Source organism: Mobula birostris, chromosome 14 (assembly GCF_030028105.1).
Source record: "Mobula birostris isolate sMobBir1 chromosome 14, sMobBir1.hap1, whole genome shotgun sequence".
NCBI lineage: Eukaryota > Metazoa > Chordata > Chondrichthyes > Myliobatiformes > Myliobatidae > Mobula > Mobula birostris.
Genome location: NC_092383.1, coordinates 14937896 through 14960466, shown reverse-complemented (window position 1 = coordinate 14960466; position 22571 = coordinate 14937896). Strand labels below are relative to the sequence as shown.

At 42.4% G+C, this 22571-nt stretch overlaps 2 pseudogenes; both read right to left on the bottom strand.

Moving 5' to 3' along the window:
• The window catches only part of LOC140209714 (UDP-glucuronosyltransferase 2C1 pseudogene), an 80145-nt pseudogene that overhangs the window by 15628 nt on the left and 41946 nt on the right, over positions 1-22571 (bottom strand).
• LOC140209446 (UDP-glucuronosyltransferase 1-2 pseudogene) lies at positions 6894-8498 on the bottom strand (annotated as a pseudogene).

The following is a 22571-nucleotide window of genomic DNA, read 5'->3' as shown; positions in this document are numbered from 1 at the left end:
GTACACTTACCGATAAAGAACACCTTGCGAGTACAGTAACAGAAAGTTTTTCTTTAAAGTTATGATTTCAGCAGACAAAAGGTGACCTGCAAATATCAGCTGTTTCGTAACAAATTCTTGGAGATTGGGTAATACTGAGTGCGATGCGTTCACATTCAGTTCAGTCCTGCCGAATGTTTTTATCAGAATGACAACTTTGTTTAGTTTGTATCCCATGAGTCAGAACAGAGTCAAGTTCAATCTAACGGTCAAGTTTCTTGCCAAATGCACAAGTACATGTACGCACAGCTGCAATGAAAAACTTAGATTCAAGCAACATTTCAGGACATAGCAGCGGCGTCGAGAGAGAAATATTAATAAAGGATAAATGTAACCTCTTGATTCTGTAATTCCAAATTGCTCAGAATATAAGCATATGAACAAACTCTTAAAGTAACTCTGACCCTATTTTAATAAGATGTGCTTTGTGACAATCAAAAAGTTTCTCAGGAGCTTTGGCTCATGAAGCTTCTAATGTCCTCTATTTGCCTAAATTGAAGTTGTATTGCTGCTGTAGAGGGACTTGAAAACAGACCGTTTGTTATTTACACCAACGCACACAAAATACCAGAGAAACACAGCTGTTCTAGCAGCATCGATGGAAAGGTATTAACAATCGACATTTTGGGCCAAGACCCTTCATCAGCATACCCTCTATGATCAATCATGATGAAGGGTCTTGTCCTAAAATTATGGCTGTTTATTCTTCTCCATACATGCTGCCCGAATTGCTGAGACCCACCGGCAATTTATGTGTGTTAATCTGGATTTCCAGTATCTGCAGAATCTCTTGTATTTATGTTAGTTAGACAGATGTCCACCTTGGCTCCCTAGTAATTTTGCTGTGCACAACCACTCTATCCTCTAAGGTACTACATCTAGAGCCAAGTTTATGGTCTCCTCTGTATTGGAGAAACTGTATGCAGATTGGATGATGACCATAGAATATCTCCAATCAATCTTCAGGAATACCTCTGAGCCTCCATTTCCTCCTCACTTCATTTTCCATCCCACTCACTCTCTCATAACACTCCAAATAGATGTGGCTACTATATTATCGGACTCTTAATTCTACCTCTCTCACTTAATTACTCCTGCCTGAGAAGTGACTTAGATTCATGCCAATTTGTCTACCGGAGCAACAAGACCACAGCAGATGCTAACTCACTGGCTCTTCACTCAACCCTGGAAAATCTGGACAGCAAAGATGTGTAGATCAGGATGCTCTTTATAGACTGCAGTTCAGTGTCCACAACCTGGGATCTAGATATAATACATCAAAACTGATCAACAAGCTCCAAGATTTTGGTCTCAATACATCATTGTGAAATTGGATTTCCTTACTTGCAGACCCCAGTCAGTTCGGATTGGCAACAACTCCTTCATAATCTCCATCAGCACTGGTGCACCACAAAGCCCTTTGCTTAGCCTCCTGCTCTACTCACTTTACACTTATGACTGTGTGGCCTAGCACAGCTTCAACGCCATATTCGAGTATGCTGATAACAACACCATCGTAGGCCAAATCAAAGGTGGTGATGAATCAACACAGAGGAGGGAGACAGAAAATCTGGCTGAGTGGTGTTATAATAAGAATCTCTTACACAATGTTACTAAGACCGAGAAACAGATTGTAAACCAAGACAAAAAAAAACCAGAGGTCCAGGATCCAGGTCTCATCGAAGGATTAGAGCTAGAGAGGGTTAGCAACTTTAAATTCCGAGGTGTTATTATTTCGGAGGAACTGTCCTGGGCCCATCACATTACGAAAGAACAACAGCACCTCTATGCTCTTAGGAGTTGTGGAGATTCAGCATGACATCTAAAATTTTGAAAAACTTTTGTAGATGCACATGAGACAGTATATATCGACTGGCTGCATCACAGCCTGGTATGGAAACACCAATACCCCTTAACAGAAAATCCTACAGAGATAAGTTGATATTGACCCAGTCCCTCCCAACCCTGGAGCATATTTGCATGAAACGCTGCAAGAGGAAAGCAGCATCCATCATCAGGAACCCCCAACATCCAGGGTATGGTGTCTTCTCGCTGCTGCCATCAGGAAGAAGGTTCAAGAGCCTCAGGACCTTCATTACCTGGTTCAGGAGATTTACTATCCACGATCCATCAAGCTCTCGAACCAAATGGTTCAGCTTCATTTGTCCCATCATTGAAATGTTCCCACAACCTATAAATTCACTTTCAAGGATTCTTCATCTTATGTTTTCAATATTTATTGCTTATTTATTTATTTATTTATTTATTTCTTCTTTCTGTATTTGCACAGTTTCTTGTATTCTACACTCCGGTTGAACGCCCCAGTTGAGTGTGCCCATAGGTTGTATCTGGTGACATACAGTATATGTACACAGATAATAAAATTTACTTCGAATTTTGACAAAGGAATCTGTAAGTATGAAGTCAAAGTAGGCACTTTCAAATTGTTTTAACAGTGTTTTGTTTTGAAACACTTATATTAAAATCTTGATTCCATTGATGACATTTATATTAACAATTCATCATTACCTCTTTGAAAATATTATGATGCCATTGTGTCTAACCATTCTTCAACCTCTTCAATGGCAGTTCCACAAGTCTTTTCATCGCATTATTCTTCACAAGTTTATCAATTTTTTTTAAGATTTGAGCAACACTGGATTGATGGAGATCAGAACATTCTTACATTGATGTGGATTTTGGGTAGGAGGTACAAACGGGGCGGGGGGGTGTGCTGTTGCAGTCTGGCGTACTGACCTCTACCTTGCCGAGGCACAGCGACAACTCGCGGATACCTCCTCTTATTTACCGCTCGATCGTGACCCCACTGAGGAGCACCAGGCCATTGTCTCCCACACCATCACCGACTTCATCTGCTCAGGGGTTCGCCCATCCGCTGCTACCAACTTTATAGTTCCCACACCTCCCATTTCCCGTTTCTACCTCCTACCCAAGATCCACAAACCTGCCTGTCCTGGCAGACCTATTGTCTCAACTTGCTCCTGCCCCACCGAACTCGCTTCTGCAGCACTCAACACGGTTTTATCCCCTCTTGTTCAATCCCTTCCTACCGATGATCGAGACCGTTCTCACGCACTGAAACTTTTCGATGATTTTAAGTCCCTGACCCCCACCGCTTTATTTTCACCATGGATGTCCAGTCCCTATATCCTTCCATCCCCCATCAGAAAGGTCTCAAAGCTCTCCGCTTCTCTTTGGATTCCTGACCTAATCAGTTCCCCTCTACCACCACTCTGCCCCGTCCAGCGGAATTAGTCCTTACTCTTAATAATTTCTCCTTTGGCTCCTCCCACTTCCTCCAAACTAAGGGTGTAGCTGTGGGCACCCGTATGGGTCCTAGCTATGCCTGCTTTTTGTTGGCTTGGCGGAACAATCTATGTTCCAAACCTATTCTGGTATCTGTCCCCCACTTTTCCTTCGCTACATCGACGACTGCATTGGCGCTGCTTCCTGCACGCATGCTGAGCTCGTTGACTTTATTAACTTCGCCTCCAACTTTCACCCTGCCCTCAAGTTTACCTGGTCCATTTCCGACACCACCCTCCCCTTTCTAGTTCTTTCTGTCTCTATCTCCGGAGATAGCTTATCTATTGATGTCTACTATAAGCCTACTGACTCTCACAGCTATCTGGACTATTCCTCTTCTCACCCTGTCTCTTGCAAAAACGCCATCCCCTTCCCGCAATTCGTCCGTCTCTGCCGCATCTGCTCTCAGGATGAGGCTTTTCATTCCAGGACGAGGGAGATGTCCACGTTTTTTAAAGAAAGGGGCTTCCCTTCCTCCACTATCAACTCAGCTCTCAAACGTATCTCCCCCATTTCATGCACATCTGCTCTCACGCCATCCTCCCGCCACCCCACTAGGAATAGGGCTCCCCTGGTCCTCACCTACCACCCCACCAGCCTCCGAGTCCAACATATTATTCTCCGTAACTTCTGCCACCTCCAATGGGATCCCACAACTAAGCACATCTTTCCCTCCCCCAGCTTTCCGCAGGGATCGCTCCCTGCGCGACTCCCTTGTCCATTCGTCCCCCCAAGCCCTCCCCACTGATCTCCCTCCTGGCACTTATCCTTGTAAGCGGAACAAGTGCTACACATGCCCTTACACTTCCTCCCTTACCACCGTTCAGGGCCCCAGAAAGTCCTTCCAGGTGAGGCGACACTTCACCTGTGAGTCGGCTGGGGTGATATACAGCGTCCGGTGCTCCTGATGTGGCCTTCTATATATTGGTGAGACCCGACGCAGACTGGGAGACCGCTTTGCTGAACACCTACGCTCTGTCCGCCAGAGAGAGCAGGATCTCCCAGTGGCCACACATTTTAATTCCCCATCCCATTCCCATTCTGACATGTCTATCCATGGCCTCCTCTACTGTAAAGATGAAGCCACACTCAGGTTGGAGGAAAAACACCTTATATTCCGTCTGGGTAGCCTCCAACCTGATGGCATGAACATTGATTTCTCTAACTTCCGCTAATGCCCCACCTCCCCCTCGTACCCCATCCGTTATTTATTTATATACACACATTCTTTCTCTCACTCTCCTTTTTCTCCCTCTGTCCCTCTGACTATACCCCTTGCCCATCCTCTGGGTTTTTCCCCCCTTCCCCCTTTTCCTTCTCACTAGGCCTCCTGTCCCATGATCCTCTCATATCCCTTTTGCCAAACAACTATCCAGCTCTTGGCTCCATCCCTCCCCCTCCTGTCTTCTCCTATCATTTTGAACATTGCAGGATGCACCTAATAAAGTGGCTACTGTGTATATAAATACTAATTATTGTGGGATTGTATACAAAGCACTAAATAATTAAGTGATAAAAATAGATTAGATATCAGACAAACAAAGCAAAAGCTCTAGACAGATTACATTTTGGGGTATCACATCCCAGAGCAAATATAACCACAATTAAGGAGTGATACATTAAAATTTAAGGACAATTTGCATCACCTGGGCCTGTGTTCAATTGAACCTTGACATTACAATAATGTATAGATACAAATGGATATAAGTTCGAGGAGGGGTATACTAGTATAAGTATTTTGCATGTTACAAATTTAGGAAATTTGCAACTCTTTCCACTCAAGTTACTTCAGCTACTTAGTCTAGAGCTGGATTCCAAACTGGGGTCTGCAGAACCCCTGTTTAAAGGTATTGGTCCACAGCATAAAGAGGGTTGGGAACCCCTGGTCCAGAGGGATAATTGGTTGATGAACATTGATAGATTGTCGTTGAGCAAACATGTTAAGGTTAATGTACACAATACATTGATCGAATCTGAGTGACTCAACAGGTTTAGGGAACTGTGTGGCTCATTCCTCTTCAGATCACTTGATGTTGCTGCCCATTTCCCTGCAGATGATACGTGTAAATACATTTCTCCTGCACATTGAAAACTACTTACTCTGTACTGTAATCAGCATCAAAGATACATTTGACAGTGAACTTTGACCTTTTTGCATAATTTTTAGACTGAACTGCTGTTTGGATTGATGAGCAATAAAGCTAATTTGACAGAAATGAAAGATCCTTAAAATCAACTACATTTCAGAAGAATATTTCTTTATTCATGGATCAGCTGAATTAGTTATATATCTTTTACTAATAAAAATACATTATTGTACCTCATTGCGGGGATTGATTACATAGAGGTCACAACAGTGTACAATGGACCTGATATTTATGTATCTAAGAAACATACAAACATATATAATGAACAAAGAGGTTGCACAATGCAAGATCAACCAGCCAATGGAAATGCAGCAAAACCCACTCAGAAACTGCATTGTACCGTACCTGTCCATCTGTAATCAACACCCTTTTATCCGAGCTGCAATCTGATACTTGCATAATAATGCCCACGGTTATTGTTCAGAAAATATAACTGGGTGAATGTGCTTTTACTCATCTGGAAATGTAACCCTATTACTTAAAGTTATCATCTCCGGGTGGACACAAGGGTTTCTGCAAATGGGGGAGATCTTGAGCAACACACACTAAAGGTGTTGGGAACATTTGCAGAAACGTGGGAGATGTGAGAGAAAGGGTGTGACATCAGTAGCTCGGAGGTGATTGGTGGAGGGGGCAAAGGCCTGAGGATGATGGCACCTGATGGGAGCGGACAACAGGTCACAGAGCAAAAAGGAAAGGGAGTGGGGAACTTGGGGGGAGGTGGGAGTTAGGGGTGGTTTAGGTCATAGACAGTTCATGGGGGCAGGGAGGGGAAGAGAAGGAGTAAAGTGGCCAAAAGGGGAATGGAAAACATAGGAATACATTTGATTTCCTTATTTCATCTGCTGCAGCTTGTACTACAGCATTGAGACTCAATGGAGATTACCTTCTTTCTGAGCATTTTCTTGCCATTCACTACAATAGTTTTGATTTCCCACTGGCCGGCAGGTATAATTCCCATGTTCCCATTCCCACACTGACAGGTTTGCCCACGGCTGCCACACTGAGGTTAAGCACAAACTGGAGAAACAATACCACACATTCCATTGTGGGAGCCTCCATCCTGGCGGCATCAACATCAATTTCTATAAATTCCGGTACATTGTTTTCCCTTATAGCTCTGGTCACATTACTCTCTTACGTCCCCTATTTTCCCAGTCAAATGTCAATCAGGTAGTTACAATTCTTTTGTGCATATCAAAGCAGAAAGTCTATTATTTAATATATCTATCACAGCTGATTTATTCTCATAATAGCCTTTGCTAAATTCAATGAATTCTGGAAAGAAGGTTCCATGGATTAACTTCTGGGGGAAAAAAATCAATTACTGTAATTATAAAGAACATAAAACACCATATCCCAACACAAAACAGGGTAACCTCACTCAGTCTTTTGCTTTCTTCTACATGCCATACGACAAAATTCCTTCAGTGCTACAACCACCAGCACTGTGAGCACGAGGAACATGGACAACAGAAAAGCCATCACATCCACACAATAGTAAGTGTATCAGGGCAGTCGGTAGGATTCAGAGCGCAAATGCCCTGCTCCTTTGTGTCGGACAACATACTCAATCCAGAAAACAGCTCTCTCCATTGGCAACTCTGTTTGGTCCCGGTGGAGAGCAGAGAGTTTCTTCATGTTATCCCGGTAAAATGTGCCGTTTACCACCTCATTAAGTGCCTGCAATAGCTCTGTTGAATGCACGGTTGCAACATTAAGCACCTTTGCTGCGCCTCCGGATTCCAGTCAGACTACATTGTCAAACTGGTCAAAAAGAACAGGTATGCCAATCACTGGCACCCCGTGGTAGATGGCCTCGTAAATGCCATTGGTACCACCATGAGAAATGAAGACTCGTGTGTTGGGGCGTCCCAGAAGGTCGTTCTGAGGGATCCATTTTGTCAGTAGTGTATTATTACCTATATTGGGAGGGATTTCTCCATCGTATCTCCAAATAACCTTCTGGGGCACTTGAGCAACTGCTTCAGCTATTTCCATTGTAATCTGCTTTGGCAAGGAATCAATAAAGGATCCTAATGACATCACAATAATTCCATGCTTTCCTGAGTTTTGAACAAACGCTTCAAACTCTGCTACCAGTGGCCTGGCTGGTTTACACTGGAAGCCTCCAATGTAGACAATATTTGGCATGGTGGGTCTTGGGAATTCAAATACAAAATCGACTCTGATCAGCAACACATCAGCCTTCAAGAGAACTGTTTCAATGTCCGTATCTGGTCCGAGATATTGATGACAGATTTCATTATAAATTGGGTATACAACAAATTCTACAAATAGAAGCCGAAAAAAATTATAAATGACATTTCCTGTTCTTTGGAAAAAATTCATATTATCTGCCAAACATGTCCCAAGATTTGAGACATAGGAAGGCGGTGATGGGGCATAGAGAAAATGGGCTTCCCCATTTAGCTGCCCTCGAACATTATACACCTGCGGGACTTTCAAATAATAAGCAAGCATTGGTCCTGTACCAAAAGCAGGATCCATAAGCACTAAGTCAAAATTTGCTCTTTCAAGTTGTTTTAACAGGGTTTTGTTTTAAAAAATTGCAATAACAAAAGCTTGATTCCATTTGTGAATTTCATATAAAATAACCTTCATGAAATTTTGGAACTTCATATGGTCCCAAAGGGTCCCACCACTCTTCAATGACAGTTCCACAATTCTTTCAAACATAATTTTCAGAGATTTGTCATCTTTTTCTTGAATTTGAATAACAATGGATTGATAGAGATCAAGATTTTCCTTCATATGCGAAGATGAAGAATGGTAAAGCACAGTAACATTGTGTCCACGAAGTTTCAGCTCTTCTACTAGAATCTTCATACTAATCCAATGACTTCCATCCACAGGTATAACCAATATTTTAGCTCCTTGGGTAACCGGACAAGTCAGTGTGATGAAAATAACACCAAGAGCAGATGCAATCTGCGATCTGTCTTTCCATCCAGGTATATCCATCTTGAGAAAAGCAGATCACACCAACGTTGCAGTCAAATTGTTAAAAAAATACTATTAAGCATCATAAATTGACAACAAAAACATTTAACCCAGTGACTCGCAACCTTTTTTATGCTGTGGACCATTACCATTAAGTTAGGGGTCTCTGTTTTTCAGAGTACCTGAATTGCTTAATTGTTGTTTAATGAAAGACATTAATCTTTTAGATTTCCTTCTGTTTTTCTCGAGTGACTTGCTCTTTGTAATGCAGTCTCCTGGTGCTTTCTGTCTAAACTTAAGTTTATTATGATCAGCTCCTGGATTCCGAGTTTCTTGTAATGATTTAAACGGAAGCCCGATTAGCGCTAACTGCAGTTTCACCAATCAACTTCCTAACTATTTACTACATCTCTCCCCTTCCCAGTTCCAACTGCCACTTTATGTTTCTCTCTCTCCTCCCCCACTTCTTAAATCTACTTCTCATCTATTTTTTTCTCCAGTCCTGCCGAAGGGTCTCGAAACGTCAACTTTACTTTTTTCCATAGATGCTGCATGGCCTGCTGAGTTCCACCAGCATTTCATGTGTGTTGCTTCCACCTCCTTACACTCCTTGTTGACATGGGCTGCCGCTGGACAAGAGCTAAATACCTGGGTGTTAACAGGACCAGGTTGTGATCAGATTTGCCAAGCAGGGGAAGGGTATGTATGCATCCTTTACTTTTGCAAACAGAAAGTCCAGTGCACTATGCCCCCTGTAGGGAAGCTGACATATTGATATAAAGTTGGTATTGTTGCCTCGAGGGAAACATGATTGAAATACCCGGTAACAGCCAACAAAAGCAAAAACATTAGAGTTCGTATTTTAACAAAGTTGGAAACAATAGCATCACAAACTACATTCACATCAACCGATGGTTGGATGTAAACTGCAACTAAAACGGCAGTCGAGTGAGAATTCCCGTACATCACACCCAATATCAGGTTTATTCATGTTCAAAATAATTTACAGTTATAATAAATAGCAAAAATGCTGACATAGATCGGTGGGACCCCACACTAGTCACAGCCCTCCAATCAGAGAATTGACATTCTCATTCCTATCGAAATAATTCTGAATCCACCTCACAAGCTCTCCCTGAATCCCATGTGACCAAACCGTCGAAAGTCCGCTTGCCACACAGGACCTTGTAAAGTCCAAAATTGATTCCACATAGACAACCTTCACCGCTCTAACTTCATCCAAGCTCTTCCTTACCTCCCTGAAAAGCTCAAAATGATGTTGCAGGTACAACTTCCGAATGGGCTGTGCTGAATGAGTTCCCTTCATGGAGTGTACATTGTCAACTCTTTCCGAGCGGGCACCGGAAATTAGAACTTCATTCCTTAACATATTCCCGGAGTTGGTAATTTTAATATGTTTCTACACAAATGCATTGTAAACGTACTAAGCCTCAAGCTGATTATAAAATGTACCCAAAAATAACCAGGATTAGAGAAGTAATTACAATTTTACACTTACTAATAAAGAACACCTCGTGAGTGACAGAAAGAATTTCTTTGATGCCGCAAACATGAGGAAATCTGCAGATGCTGGAAATTCTTCCTATAGATGCTGCCTGGCCTGCTGCGTTCCACAAGCATTCTGTGTGTGTTTCTTTCATGTCGTTGTGATTTCAGCAAACGAAAAGTGACCTGCATTTATCGGCTGTTTGGAGACAAGTCTAGGAGATTGGGTCATATTCAATGTGATACATTCACTTTTTCTTCAGTCCTGCCGAATGTTTTTATCAGTATGAACAATGTTGTTTGGCTTGTGTCTCCTGAGTCAGCGCAGAAGTCAAAGTCAAGATTATTGCCAGATGCACAAGTATGTACATTAGATTAAATTAGATTCAACTTTACTGTCATTGTGAGAGTACAGATACAAAGCCAATGAAATGCAATTAGCATTTGACCAGAAGTGCAAAAGAATAGTATTATTTACAAAATAGCTGCGAATAAAAACTAAGTGCTACAGCATACAAATATAAAGGTACTCAGACATTCCAGTATGGGTACAATACTGCTTAGTGCTGTGATGAGAGGTTCAGCAGAGTCACAGCCTCAGGGAAGAAGCTCTTCCTGTGCCTGCTGGTGCGGGAACAGAGGCTTCTATAGCGCCTACCGGATGGGAGGAAAGGAAAACTTCCATGGTTAGGGTGAGATGCATCCTTGAAAATGCTTTTCACCCTGCCCAGGCAGCGTTTATGGTGGATGTTCTCAACAGTGGGTAATTGGGAGCCGATAATCCGCAGGGCAGTTTTCACCACTCACTGGAGTGCTTTGCGGTCCAATACGGGACAATTGCCATACCACACTGAGATGCAGTTGGTGAGTATGCTCTCAATGGTACAGCGGTAAAAGTCTGTCAGTATCCTGGAACAGAGGTGAGCTTTCTTGATGCTCCGCAGGAAATAAAGGCAATGTCGCACCTTTTTGATCAGGATGGAGGAGTTCAGGGACCAGGTGAGATCATCAGAAATATGGACACCAAGGAATTTGAAACTTGATACACCCTCCACTGCAGCTCCATTGATGTAGATGGGGACATGAGTGTGGCTCCTAGCATGCCTGGTGTCCACGATAATCTCCTTGGTCTTCTGGGTGTTAAGGGCCAAGTTGTTATCGGCATACCATGCGGCCAGGTGCTGGACCTCATCCCTGTAGGCTGTCTCGTTATCCCCTCTGATCAGGCAAACCACTGTGGTGTCGTCTGCGAACTTGATTATGGAGTTACAACCGTGTACAGGAACGCAGTCATAGGTGATAAAGGACTACAGAAGAGGGCTCAGCACACAGCCTTGAGGCACGCCGGTATTCAGTGTGAAAATGGAGGAGAAGAGGTTGTATAATCATGCACAGGCATAAATGAAAAACTTGGCTTCAAGCAGCATTACAGGCACATGTCAGCAACATTCACAGGGAAACACAAATTAAACCTAAATTTAAACTCTTGACTCTGGAATTCCATATTTCCAGGCACAGAATCGCATGAACAAACTTTTAAAGTGACTTTGACCCTACTTTATTAAGAGGGTTGAAGGAATTCAAGAAGATTCCTGCAAATTTTGGCTTGTGAAGCTTCTAATCTCCCATGTGTACATAAGATATGACATAGCAGAGGTTTGAACTCTGATCACCTGTTATTTAGACCAACACACAGAAAATGTGGGAGCAACACAGCAGTTCAGGCAGCATTCATGCCATATGAAAGATCTATGGAGAATAAGAAACATCAACATTCTTTGCTCAGACCCTTCAATAAGAATCCCAACAGAGGAAAGAGGGGTGTTGGTGTGTTTTCTTGGCTGTAACATAAGTTTAGTTGGAGCAGGACAGGTTATTGGTGGTTTTTGTTCCTCAGAACTTGAAGCTCTCAATCCTCTCAACCTCAGTATCTTTGATGTAGACAAAAGCATGTGTATAGCCCTCCTTTCAGATGTCAAACAACAGTTCTTTTGTTCTGCTGACATTGAATGAAAGGGTATTGTCATGGCACCATTTTACCCAGCTATCAATTTACTTCTTGTACACTAACACACCATTATTTGAGATATAGATCTCTACAGTGGTAGCATCTGCAAACTTGTAGATGGAGCTGGAGCAGAACCTAGCCATGTAGTTGTTAGTGCAAAGGGAGTAGAGTGGGAGGAAGTGTAACAAACTGTACTGTGTATCTCTCTTGAATTTTCCTCCTCTCACCTTTAATACATGTATTCTTTTATCCAACACCATGCATCTCAATATGTTATAAATGACTCTCAGGTTTTCCCTCATATTCCGATGCTCCAGAGAAAACAACCTGGGTTTGTCCAGCCTAACTGGACAGTTGCCTTCCAACACGTAAAGAGTTCACATTACAATGTTGTGGCCATCTGACTGGCTTCTTCCTCTGTGTCAACTTTTCTTCATTTACTGATCTCATGAATTTCAACCTCAGTTATTTTTCAATTAAAACATTGTATTATGCCACCCACTTAATTTCTGTATCAAAGTGCCCACTGATAAGTTTTCTTCCTCTACCACTGAACGAAGTGCCTTGTTTACTTTTAGTTATTACAGATAGTAAATTTGTCAAGTTATCGCCCCTGTGTTCATTGACCTTTCACCTCTCTGTGTTGTTTAACTTTATCTTTGCTTTCACATCCTTCCATGATCTTTCCTTTCCTCACCTCCGTAAACTCTTCTGACCCACAACAGTCCAGAACTCTCCACTTTTGTAACATTGACATCAATTTTTTGCAAGTCTCCTGCACTCCATCATTGACAACGGTGTCTTCAGCTGCTTAATCCCTTGGTCATGGAATCTTAATCGTTAGACACCTTCCTTCTTGCAAAGTTCCTCAAGACAGTCTCAGTCATTTTGCTGCATTTATGTTCACTATATTCATTCTGTTGTCCAACAGGAATGTAAAATAGTTAAATAATCAAATAGAGATGTAACATTCCAGGATTCCACAGCCTCTTCTCATCACCATCATTAGGGAGGAGGTACAGAAGCCTGAAGGCACAGCCTCAGCATCTTAGGAACAACCCTGCACTGATTCCACAACTTATGGACTCACCTTCCAGGACTCTTTACAACTCATGTTGTCGGTATTATATTTTTTGCTTTGCACAATTTATCTTCTTTTGCTTGTCAGTCACCATAAGATTCAAGATTTTGATTTTGAGACAAATAATGCTAATCTAATAAGTCTTTAAAATAATCTTTAGTCTTGAGGTTCATTGAAAATATTGCAGCACAGATTCACTATTTTTAGCAAGTATATTAACACTAATGAAATCTAAATGTCAATGTCCATGTTATTGTCATACCCAAACATACATGTATGTAGAGTTTTAATGAGAAACTTACTTGCAGCAATGTCAAAGGCACATAGATGCAACATTTACAAGAAGGACAGAGATTAACAATGTAGATTATACATTTTTTACAAGAACGACGGCAATTAGAATAAAATTAACCAAGGCCATTGCCGTACAATGTGATCATGTTGTTGTACTTAGCTAGTGATTATGATTCTACAGGTTGATTTAATAACTGATTTGTTAAAGGGTTGTTACTGTTCTTGAACTTGGTTGTGTGGGTGAACCACTTGCCCAATGGTAGTTGAGAGAAAATGCCATGACCCGGATTATAGGGATCATTGGTAGATGTTACCTTCTTCAGGTAGCGCTTTTTGTAGATACTCCTGATGGTGGGTTGGGATGTACCTGTGATATAGACAAAGATGCTAGAATGCTTTCCTTGTGATTGCATCGATAATTGCATCTATGAGCAGGTCATCTGTTATGTTCGGAATCTAGGAACACCTAGGAGTATCAAGCTGCTGACATCTTCCAGCTCTGACCCACCAACCTGGACCAGTGCATCTTCACCCAACTCTCCATTCCTGAAGAGGGCAGATGGGCTCGTGATTCAGATCATGCATGAGCTAACTGATGAGTGAACCAGCCTGAGAGTTGACTAACTTATAGCGTAATTAAGAAAATGGCACAGGAAAGGTCACATCTGCTAGTGAATCACAAAAATTTGTGGCCAAGTGAAAGGAAGTTACTTAATTTCGCATAACACTAGATGACCTTGGTTTTCCCCTGTAAGATAGAAAATCAAAGAGATTGCAGATGGTGGAAATATGGAAGAGACACACAAAATGCTGGAAGAACTCCACAGGTCAAGCAGCATCAACAGGTGTGGGGGGAGGGAGCGGAATGAAGTGACAAATTTTCAAGCAAAGACCCTACATCAGGACTCAAAAGAAACCTGCAGGATCCAAAATGAAAGAGTGGTGAGAGGGAGTAGCAAAAGCTGCCTGGTGATAGGTGAATCCGGGGTAGGAAGTTGGAAGAAAGGGAATGAGGTGAGAACCTGGCAAGTGACTAGTGGAGAAGGCACTGGGAAAAAGAAAAAGGAATCTGATAGGAGAGGACAATAGACCATAGAATAAAGGGAAGAAGCAACACATCCCTTTTGTACTAGTCACTCCTCCTCCGGAAGAGATCCCAATGATCAGAAATCTGAACCCCTGTCCTCTGTACCATTCCCTCGGCCACACATTCATCTGCCAAACCATCCTATTCTTACCCTCACTGGTGCGTGGCATGGGTAGCAACCCAGAGATTACTACTCTGGAGGTCCTGCTTTGCAGCTTTCTATCAAGCTCCCTAAATTCCCTCACCATTCTGCCTATGTCTTTACTACCAACAGGTACCAAGACTTCTGACTGCTCACCCTCCCTCTTTAGACTGCTGTGGACCCAATTCGTGACATCCCTGCCCTGTCACCTGGGAGGAAACGTACCATCTGGGTGTCTCAATCACGCCACAGATTCACGTCTCTCTTAATCTCCTATCAGCATTGCAGACCTCTTCACCTCTCTTCTGATTCAGCGTCAGAAACCCGGTCTCTGCAGCTTCCACTGGTGGGTCATGCCCCTCAATGGTATCCAAAGTGGTAGACTTATTATTGAGGCAACAGCCACTGCAGAATGGCCATCTGCTTTGACAAACGAGTCCTTCATGAGATCTGTAGATTATTAATTAGCTTGGAGGGAAGTTACATGCTGCAAATTGCAGAGAGAGCAATTCAAAATAGGTATATCAAAGAGTATATTTACAACTACTGTTTGCAGTCGACAGAACATTGCCAATGATCACTGCTGCCATCTTACAAGCAGCGAAACAGACTGCAAATCACTGAACCTGGGGATCCGAAACTCCTTCTGAGTGATGTCCAGCCAGATGTTGAGAGGCTGTTGTCATTGCATGAAGCCCATCGATCTCACAGAAAGATGAAAATACAATGAAATTACAGTGAATGACTGAACTACCAATGAACACTCTGAAATTCTTAATGAAAATTGCTTTCACTGTAATCAAATAAATAATTTTATTTGTCACTTTGAAAAACACAATAATTTTTGCAATTATTTGTCACTGCTTTAAATTTGCAGTTCCAATTTCTTTAACTGTGCATCAAAGAAGGAATTTTTTAAATAGTTTATATGTACTAGCCAGAAAGAGAGAGGAGGGCACTGGATCTGTGCTCAGAAAGCCCAGAGGGCAGTAACCCAAAAATGGCTGCGAACCACTGCTTCAACTATTTTATTACTCCTGATTATTATTTCCATAATATCAGGTTCCATGGATTATCCGCAGGAAAAACATCTTCAATTAATTTTTAAAAACAGAAAACTACATCTCCCAACATAAAATAGATTAACCTTACTCAGTCTTTTGCTTTCTTCTACATCCAGAATGACAAAGTTTCTTCAGTGCTACAACCACCAGCATTGCGACCATGAATAACACGGACATCAGAAAAACCATCACCTCCACACAATCAAAAGGAATTCTGAAGATGCAGGAAATTCAAGCAACACACATCAAAGTTGCTGATGAACGCAGCAGGCCAGACAGCATCTCTAGGAAGAGCCACAGTCGACGTTGAGTCCTGACGAAGGGTCTCGGCCTGAAACGTCAACTGTACCTCTTCCTAGCGATGCTGCCTGGCCTGCTGCGTTCACCAGCAACTTTGGTGGGTGTTACCTCCACACAATAGTAAATGTACCAGGGCAGTCGGTAGGATTCAAAGCGCAAATGCCCTGCTCCTTTGTGTCAGGCAACGTACTCCATCCAGAAAACGGCTCACTTCATTGGCGACCCTGGTTGGTCCCGGTGGAGAGCAGAGAGTTTCTTCATGTTGTCCCGGTAAAGTGTGTCATTTATCACCTCATTAAGTGCCTGCAATAGATCTGTTGAATGCATTGTTGAAACCTTAAGTACCTTGGCTACACTTTGGGATACAAGTCTGACTACATTGTCGAACTGGTCAAAAATAAGAGGCATGCCAATCACTGGCACACCATGGTAGATGGCCTCATAAATGCCATTGGTACCACAATGAGAAATGAAGACTCATGTGTTCGGGTATCCCAGAAGGTCATTCTGAGGGATCCATTCTGTCAGTAGTTTATGGGAGGGATTTCCCCATCATATCTCCAAATAACCTTCTGGGGTACTTCAGCAAAGCCTCAGCTATTTCCATTCTAATTTGCTTAGACAAGGAATCTACCAATGTCCCCAATGACATCACAATAAGTTCATGCTCCCCAGAGCCCTGAACAAACTCTTCAGACTCTGTTGCTAGTGGTCGGGCTAGTTTACACTGGAAGCCTCCAATGTACACAATATTTGGCATGGTGGGTCTTTGGAATTCAAACACAATATCAACTATCATTAGCAACACATCAGCCCTCAGAGAAGTGCTTGAATGTCTGTGTCTGGTCACAGCTATTGAGGACAGATTTCATTATAAATTGGATATACATAAAATTCTGCAAACACTAGTTGAAGAAGATCCAGCATGAAGTTACCTACTGTTTGGATAAATTTCATATTATCCGTCAGTTGTGAGCCAGGTTTTGGGACATAGGAAAGTGGTGATGGGGCAGAGAAGAAATGGGCTTCCTCACTTATCTGCCATCGAACATTGCACACCTGCGGGATTTTCAAATAATGAGAAAGCATTGGTCCAGTACCAAGAACAGGATCTGTAAGTATTAAGTCAAAGTTTGCACTTTCAAGTTGTTTGAACAGTGTTTTGTTTCCAAAAATTGCAATACTAAAAGCTTGATACAAATGCATCTCCTCACAGTTATGTTGCTTAAATTACATTTGCCGTTTCTCTGCCCATCTCTCGAAGTGATCTCTGGAATTCATTATAATTTGCTTCATTATCTAGAAGCCCACAAAACTTTGTAATTGCACTAGAGCTGTTAAACATGTCATGTACATTCATATTCCAAATAATTTACATTTATAATAAATAACAAAGATTATAATGTAAAGGAGCCCTTAGAGGGCAGTGATCATAATATGATTGAATTCATACCGCTGTTTGAGAGGGAGAAGCACAGGTCACATGTATCAGTAGCACAATGACATAAAGAGATTTTGGACCACTGGACAATGATGCTAATCAGGTATTATTGGGAGATAAAGAAATAGCAGGTGAATTTAATGGGTACGTTGCATCAGTCTTCACTGTGGAAGACACTAGCAGTGTACCAGAGGTCTGTGATTGTCAGGGAGCGGGAATGCTATTATAAAGAAAAAAAATGCCAGGCAAACTGAAAGTTCTTAAGGTGGATAAGTCACCTGGACCAGATGGACTATGTCCCAGTGTCCTGAAAGAGGTTGGTGAAGAGATAACGGATGTATTGGTCATGATCTTTCAAGAATCACTTGATTCTAGAATGACCCTGGAGGACTGGATGATTGCAAATGTCACTCCACTCTAAGAAGGGAGTAAGGCAGAGAAAAAAGGAAATTACAGGACAGTTATCTAAACCTCAGTGGTTGTGAAAGTGTTGGAGTCTATCATTAAGGATGAGGTTTCGGGGTACAGTACTTGGAGAATAATGATAAAATAAAGTCAAAGTCAGCATGGTTTCTGTGAAGGGAAATTTTGCCTGATAAATCTCTAAGAGCTCTTTGAGGAAGTAACAAGCAGGATGGACAAGGGAGAGGCAGTGGATGTCATTTACTTGGATTTTCAGTCGCATTTGATAAGGTGCCAAACATGAGGCTGCCTAACAAGATAAAGTCCAGGGCGTTACAGGACAGACACTGGCATGGATAGAGGAATGGCTGACAGGTAGGATGCAGTGAGCGAGCAGGGACTTTTATGCTTGGGTACCGTTGACATGTGGTGTTCCTGAGGAGTCAGTATTGGGACTGCTACTTTTCACATTGTTTGTCAATGGTTTGGATAATGGAATTGATGTATTTGTGGCACAGTTAGCAGATGATTCACAGATTGGTGGAAGGGTAGGCAGTGCTGTGAAAGCAAGGTGATTGCAGCAGGACTTACACAAATTTGAAGAATGTGCAAAAATGTTGAAGATGGAATACAGTATTGGGAAATGTACAATAATGCATCTTGATAAAAGGTGGAATAGTACAGAATATTATCTAAATGGGGAGAAGGTTCAAACATCAGAGTTGCAGAGGGACTTACGAGTCCTTGTGCAATACTCGCAGGTTTATTTACAGGTTGAGTCTGTGGCAAAGAAAGCAAATGCAATGTTAGCACTTATTTCAAGGGAAATGGAATATAAAAGCAAAAAGATCATGCTGAACTTTTATAAGATATTAGTCCGGCCACACTTTGTGTATTGTCATAGTTTTGGGTCCCTTATCTCAGAAAGGATGTGTTGTCATTGGAGAGAGGCAAGAAGAGGTTCAGAAGGATGATTTTAGGAATGAAAGGGTTAACTTATCAGGTGCGTATGGCAGCTCTGGGCCTGTACTCACTGGAATTTAGAAGAATGCATGGGGATCTCATTGAAACCTGCCCAATGTTGAAAGGACTGTATAGGGTGGATGTAGGAATGATGTTTCCGAACATGGGGCTGTCCAGTACAAGAGGCCACAGCCTCAAAATTGACGGGTGGCCTTCTAGAACAGAATTATTTTAGCCACAGATTGGTGAATCAGTGGTGTGCTTTGCCACAGATTGCAGTGCAGGCCAAGTCTCTGGGTATATTTACGCGGGATTTGATCATTCCCTGATTGGTCAGGGCATCAAGAGATATGGTGAGAAGGCGGGTGTATCGGGATGAACGGGATTCGGGATCAGCCATGATGGAATGGCGGAGCAGACTCGATGGGCTGCTCCTAATTCTACTCCGATGTCTTTTGGTCTTATGGTCTTATAACACTGATCGGAGGGCCCCCACGCCCTCCAGTTGGAGAATTGGCATTCTGCTTCTTACCCCACACGAGTCATATCCCCTCAGTCAGAGAATTGACTTCCTGCTTCCTCACATCGAACCACGTCTGAATCCACCTCGGTAGCTCCCCCTGAATCCCATGCGACCAAACCTTCCAAAATCGGACTGCCATGTAGAGCCTTGTAATCTTCTTAATGAAATTAGACATCCTCCACTGCCCTAATTTCATGAATTCTTATAGTTCTTTCCCTGAAAAGCTTCAAAGGGTTTCGGAGATGTGACCTCCCAATCAGCTGTGCTGAATGAACGACTTCCCTTCATGGAACGTACATTGTCGACTCTTGCTCAGTGGGCGCTGGAAATCAGAACTTCCGTTCCGTAACATCTTCCCTGAGGTGACAATTTTAATATGTTTCTACACAAGTGCATTGCAAATGTACTCAGTCTCAAACTGGTTATAAAATGCATCTAAACTAACCTCGGTTCGAGATAAAATTACTATTGTACACTTACCGATAAAGAACACCTTGCGAGTACAGTGACAGAAAGTGTTTCTTTAAAGTTGTGATTTCAGCAGACAAAAGGTGACCTGCAAATATCAGCTGTTTCGTGACAAAGTCTTGGAGATTGGGTAATGCTGAGTGCGATGCGTTCACATTCAGTTCAGACCTGCCGAATGTTTTTATCAGAATGAACAACTTTGTTTAGTTTGTATCCCATGGGTCAGAACAGAGTCAAATTCAAAGTAACGGTCAAGTTTATTGCCAAATGCACAAGTACATGTCCGCACAGCTGCAATGAAAAACTTAGATTCAAGCAGCGTAACAGGACATATCAGCGGCGTCGACAGGGAAATATTAATAAAGAATAAATGCAACCTCTTGATTCTCTAATTCCAAATTGCTCAGAATATGAGCATATGAGAAACCCTTAAAGTAACTTTGACCCTATTTTATTAAGATGTGCTTTGTGACAATCAAAAAATTTCTCAGGAGTTTAGGCTCATGAAGCTTCTAATGTCCTCTATTTGCCTAAATTGAAGTTGTATTGCTGCTGTGGAGGGACTTGAAAACAGACCGTTTGTTATTTAGACCAACACACACAAAATACCGGAGAAACACAGCAGTTCTGGCAGCATCTATGGAAAGGTATTAACAATCGACATCTTGGGCCAAGACCCTTCATCAGCACACCCTCTATGATCAATCCTGATGAAGGGTCTTGTCCTAAAATTTTGGCTGTTTATTCCTCTCCATAGATACTGCCCGAATTGCTGAGAACATCCAACAATTTATGTGTGTTAATCTGGATTTCCAGTATCTGCAGAATCTCTTGTATTTATGTTAGCTAGACAGATGTCCACCTTGGCTGCCTAGTAATTTTGCTGTGCACCACCACTCTATGCTGTGAGGCAGGGGTCCCCAACCTTTTTTGCAGTGCGAACCGGTTTAATATTGACAATATTCTTGCGGACCGGCCGACCCAGGGGAGTTGGGGGGCGAGGTACGGTTGCCAACGGACAAGAGTAGCAGTCAAATACGTTGGGTTTACCCAAAAAAGACTACAATAACCATGAACCTTTGCGCGGGCACCAGTGCGCATGTGTGACCTGCGCATGTGCCTACTGATTATTTTCCTGCAAATCGTTTTCGGCGATTCTGTTGAGAGGGGGGTGTTAATCACGACCGGAATATCGGTGATCAGTGACTAATACACTCAATTTCATTTCTAAAAGGGTTATCTAACGAATTTAATAATAAACAGCGCATATTTTCCTCGCATGAATATAGTGATAAGTCAATTATCAGGGGAGGACAGGGGAGCTTGAAGTAAGTATTGAACGAACTTCCAGTAGACGTGGTAGAGGCAGGTTCGATATTATCATTTAAAGAAAAATTGGATAGGTATGTGGACAGGAAAGGAATGGAGGGTTATGGGCTGAGTGCAGGTCGGTGGGACGAGGTGAGAGTAGCTTTCGGCATGGACTCCAAGGGCTGAGATGGCCTGTTTCCGTGCTGTAATTGTTATATGGTTATACAAGTAAGTCAATAGCATCATAACATTTTAAGTAACGTTTGGATATTAAACACACAGCACATATTTTCCCGTATGAAAATATAAAATCATTGCAACACACCAATATCGCTGAATCAGTGGGAGCCCTGGGCTTCTTTTCCTACAACAGGATGGTCCCATCTAGGGGTGATGGGAAACAGCGATACTGTACTCAAAGGAGGTTCCTCATGTCCAGACTATTCCGCAATTTAGTTTTCCTTGCATTCATTGCAGAAAACTCCGGTTCGCAGAAATATGTTTTAAGCAATGTTTTCAGTGCTTTTTTGCCTATCTCAGGATATTTAGCCCTGACATTGATTCGGAATGCCAGCAGAGATGTTATGTCAAACATACTTTTCAGCCCGCCATCATTTACAAGCTCGAGGAGTTGATCTTCTTCCCACGCTGACATGGATGACGTGTGCGTAGTGACCTCACGTGCGTTCAAGCTCGACAGTGGCCATGATAGGGAATGAGGAAAGGTGCAGCCGACTCATATCACCAAATCATATCGTTTCCTCACGGCCGGGTAGCGCATGCTTTGTGGCCCAGTACCGGTCCGCAGCCCGGTGGTTGGAGACCACTGCTGTAAGGTATTACATCTTGACCCCAGGTTGTGGTCTCCTCTATATTGGAGAAACTGTATGCAGATTGGATGATGACAGCAGAATATCTTCAATCAATCTTCAGGAATACCTCTGAGCCTCCATTTCCTCCTCACTTCATTTTCCATCCCACTCACTCTCTCATAAGGGTACAAATAGATGTGGCTACTATATTATTGGACTCTTAATTCTACCTCTCTCACTTACTTACTACTGCCTAAGAAGTGACTTAGAACTATGCCAATTTGTCTACAAGAGCAACAAGACTACAGCTGATGCCAACTCACTGGCACTTCATTCAACTCTGGAACATCTGGACAGCAAAGACGCATAGATCACATTGCTCTTTATAGACTGCAGTTCAGCATCCACAACCCGGGGTCTAGATGTAATACCTCAAAACTAATCAACAAGCTCCAAGATCTTGGTCTCAATACCTCCTTGTGCAATTGGATTTCATTACTTGCAGACCCCAGTCAGTTCGGATTGGCAACAACAACTGCTTTATGATCTCCATCAGCACTGGTGCACCACAAAGCCCTTTGCTCAGCCTCCTGCTCTACTCACTTTACACTTATGACTGTGTGGCTAAGCACAGCTCCAATGCCATATTCAAGTATGCTGATAACACCACCATCGTAGGCCAAATCAAAGGT